This window comes from Ictalurus furcatus, chromosome 23, assembly GCF_023375685.1.
Source record: "Ictalurus furcatus strain D&B chromosome 23, Billie_1.0, whole genome shotgun sequence".
Classification (NCBI taxonomy): Eukaryota; Metazoa; Chordata; class Actinopteri; order Siluriformes; family Ictaluridae; genus Ictalurus; species Ictalurus furcatus.
The window spans coordinates 12954824-12959043 of NC_071277.1; the positions used below are offsets into that span (position 1 = coordinate 12954824).

The window sequence follows — 4220 nt, forward strand, 5'->3', positions numbered from 1 at the left end:
TCTTCTCCCTGGCTTTTTGCCCTGGACTATCTGTCTCTTTGTCTTTCTCTTGAAAACACTTGCACGTGCGAGAGTTCCTGTGCTGGTTTTGTTACACAGCCACACACACTCTCCACGCTGACAAACGTGAGGGGGAAAAAATCAGGCTTAACTAGGCCAGCCTCGATTAGGCCCACGCCTATAGGGGAGGGCTCTGCTCAAATTCCTTTCAGCTTAAGCTGACGCAGGTTCAGTAAAGCTGCTTAAGCCGGGCCTGACCTACATAACAAACCCAACTGCATTACAACAGAAAAATAATGGGTATCTCCTAGGGCAAGGAAAATGTCAATATAAAATTTGCATTTGATTGCAAAGAACTAAATAAAGGCTTAAAAATCTTAGACAAAATGCGTTGCACTTTCAACCGCCAATTGTTTTAGTGGACAAGCGGATAAACCCAATATTAACACTGTACACTGTTCAGTACGGTAGTTTTTAAGCAACCATGCTTTGTGCTGTATTCTGCGGGTGTACTGTTTAGTGCGGTAGTATAGGCATTGGGACGCAGCCAGGAACCGCTTTAATAAAGCTTTTGAAACTCCATGCGAGAATTATTCGATTTCATAATCCAATATCGCCCTCGGGACATGATTGTGAGACGACTGTAACTGCGGCGTGTGCAAGAGAAACACCAGTTGCGTCTAATTTCTAGAGGACGTCTCGGGAGACCGCTTCTGGTGCTTGAGCTCTGCTTTGGGATCTGCTCACTGGCTACTGATCATTGGGATGTCAATCATATGCTCCGCGCGTGCTGATTGGTTCATTTCCTTCACGGGGCGGGCACATCAGTTCATGTCCAGACCGGAGCCAGGTCAGTTCGGCACAAAAGTTAGGTTTGTACTGGATTACAGCGCTAGATTTTCAAGCACGGACATTTTCGGAAATCCTTAAATCGGACTCGATCCGACTGCCATGTCTGTCTACAACGTTTCCCTGTACTAACCCTTTTCTACAACCGAGATAGCGTCGGCGGTAAGAGCTGGACTCTGAACAGTGTCGGAAGATCCACAAGGAGCATGCTCCATAATGATTAACAAAACACCATTTATAGACTAACCCTCGTAAATACTGCACTGTTCCATCTGATTTGCGGTGGGTGAATCATTAGAAATAAAGCAGGGTGATAAAGTGTGCTATGAGAACCGAATTCAGCTTTCTAATGAGCATGTTGTGTTTAATACGCAGTGCCTGACAACCACAATAAATCAGAAACTCATTTACAATGATCCACCTGTTTATGTGCGTTATAAATAAATATACGTATGAAATATCGATTACAAAACATCTACATACTATATACACACGCGCGCGCGGTAGCTTGAGAGCTAGTGAGAATTATGAGTGCTAAAAACAGACAAGTGTGAAATCACTAACAAATAATGATGTTTGTGAACGCTCCAAACTCTCCCAGATGTTTAAGCCCGAGATCATTTGGAAATATGTCGAGAAATGTCCTTTTTGGTAAGCGCTCTCCACATTTCTAACTATCGCAAAACTAGTGATGAGCTCTTTCAAAACACTGCCTCGTGAAGCTTCGAAACCTTTATGAATCTTTTGTTTCGACTCAGTGGTTCGGAGCGTGTATCAAAGTCACGTGATTTCAACAAACGCGACTTCGTTACGTCATTACTGATATGAGAAGTCCATGGTTCGCCGCCGTTGACCTCCAGGTGAACCAATGAACCAGTGTTTAATAAATAATTTGAACTGTTCTCCGGTCAGTTTTGTTGTGTAGGTTTCTAAAACTGAACTGATTCAATAGTGTTTGTACTGATCCATGGTCAGTCTACTCAGGATGCTTTGTTAATCATCTTACGTAAAATCCCACCAATTTTCCTGATAAAAATAAAGACATGGACAGATGTTGTGGGTTATTACTTAAGCGACAAAGAGAGAATTTGGACAGTTTTGCATTTATTAATCTTAATTTTTCATGACGGAAATAACCTACAGTTAGTCACAATGAGTAATATAGTTATTACAAAACCAAGTTCATGTAGCTGTCAGACAGATTTTAAAAATTCAACACATTAAAAAACACATTTTTAAATGGCTCTTACAACAATGTGGACAGGGACACTTCACCCAGGATTTGAACCCAAGACAGCAGCGTACTGGTCGAGAACACTATCGGCTCACACACACCTCAGATCAACACCTGCAAGTGACCACTAGGTGTGACCGTGACGATGGGTGTCAGACTGTTTCGTAGCCTCGACACAATACGGCACATTTGCTTCAACTGCTTCAGTGTTCCATGAAGCCTCGCTCTTCCCACCACAACACAAAACAAGCTGCCAGCACCACCACAAGTTTATACTGATTTCCTCACTTCCTCCAACACCTTAAGCTCCACCCACATTGTTTGACTGACAGGAGTACCTCGATGAACATGAAAATGCTAAGGGGATTGTAAAAGTTTTGTATTTTTGGTTGAGAATCCGAGCAGGTAGGGTGTGCCCTAGACTTAAAGAATAGTGCAAAATGTTCAAATTAGTGGGGGAAAAAAAAAGAACAACGTACCATAAAAATGAGATGTCAGAGCACCATCCTTTCAAACAATATTTTCAAGCATCTGTCACAACACAAATATTCCAGTGTTTCATATAATCATCCAATGGCTGAGCCAAAACCTGTCGACTGGGGTGGCGAAGGTGGGACAGGGAGCTACAGTAATCTGGGGTGGCGAAGATGGGACAGGGCACTACAGTAATCTGGGGTGGTGAAGGTGGGACAGGGCACTACAGTAATCTGGGGTGGTGAAGGTGGGACAGGGAGCTACAGTAATCTGGGGTGGCCAAGGAGGGACAGGGAGCTACAGTAATCTGGGGTGGCCAAGGAGCTACAGTAATCTGGGGTGGCCAAGGTGGGACAAGGAGCTACAGTAATCTGGGGTGGCCAAGGAGCTACAGTAATCTGGAGTGGCTAAGGTGGGACACAGAGCTAGTCTGGGGTGGCTGTAGCAAAGCGAGACATATCCTGTGTCCCGATTCACCTACTAGGGAGGAGGAGCTTTGTGACAGTTTGCTTTGCCGAATGCAGCCTGTAAACATGGTGGACGAGTGTAATGCTTTTAGAGAGATGTAAATGAAATGTGGAAAAATAAATCAAGGGAACGGTAATTAAATTATTTAGTATAAATTAGATAAGGAATAATGAATGAAGAAAGGCTGAAATGCAATGAGGAGTGTGTTTACGGTGACAGTGTGCATAACTAGGCAACAACATTCTCTTCCGTTACATGACGTGTTAGTATGTCCCAGTACTTGTGCACTCTTTTGCTACACACTCATAAGTATGTACTTTTTTCTTCACAAAAAGAGTACATAGTTTAAGTAAGCGAACTGGGATGCAGCAACAATGTCCGAGTATCTCAAAGTTTCATAGTATGCGTCCATTCTGGAACCCTGCAGGACTGCAGGCTGTGGGCATGGACGTTTTTACTCTCACGCGAGCCGGAGTGAGCGGTCGGAACTGAAGACCGAGGAACAAAGAGAAAAAGCACACAGCTTTTGACCACTACTTAATAATAAGGTTGCTCCATTTTAGTTCCCGAAAGAACAGAGCACTGCACACACTCGTTTTCTAATGGCTTCCCTTTGCAGGGTTTCTGAAGGTTTACGTTAGTCTAGGTGGACTTGACTGTGACTGTGCCTTCTTTTCATGTTTAAGTGAACAGTCTAACTTGATTTGCATTCAGTCTGACTGATCCTGGCTTTTCTAAACCCAAATGAGAAGCCTAAACATGGCAAAAATTTTCTTTTTGTGTGTTTATTAAAAAAGAAAGACCTTCTTAATAGAGTTCAAACAACATGTATTTATTTTGGGGAACTGGTCCAGTGAAGTTTATTAGAAACGAATGCAAGTGGATATAATCAGAAATAACTGCAGCAGTAGTTGAGAGTGGCCAAAAGTGTCTACAGTCATGTGCAAAAAAATAAAGAATAATAATAAATAAGATCAGAAGCAACACTGCACCCAATGATCACAGTGGTGTTAATCTACTCAACTGCTGCAGCTCCACTATTAAGAAAATAAAAACCAAATGGTGAATCTTACCGGTTGTTATGGTGCTGGTGTGTGTACTAGGTAGATCTAGCTGTTGTGGCGAGGGCGAATCTGGGAGCTGCCCTGATTCCAGAGGGAAGCTTAGAGACTCCAGGTCATTTTCTTTCCCCTCT

The 4220-nt window shown here is 43.0% G+C and overlaps 2 protein-coding genes across 2 annotated transcripts in view; both read right to left on the reverse strand.

Moving 5' to 3' along the window:
- LOC128599869 (fibrinogen silencer-binding protein) overlaps positions 1–128 on the reverse strand; it is a 3494-nt gene extending 3366 nt beyond the window's left edge. The window contains exon 1 of the mRNA XM_053611888.1: positions 1–128. This exon is cut by the window's left edge and continues 466 nt beyond it. The gene's annotated coding sequence lies outside the window, so the exon portion shown is untranslated.
- rad54b (RAD54 homolog B) overlaps positions 1–4220 on the reverse strand; it is a 22572-nt gene extending 18352 nt beyond the window's left edge. Inside the window, exon 1 of the mRNA XM_053611887.1 lies at positions 4099–4220. The gene's annotated coding sequence lies outside the window, so the exon portion shown is untranslated. The remainder of the gene's footprint in view (positions 1–4098) is intronic.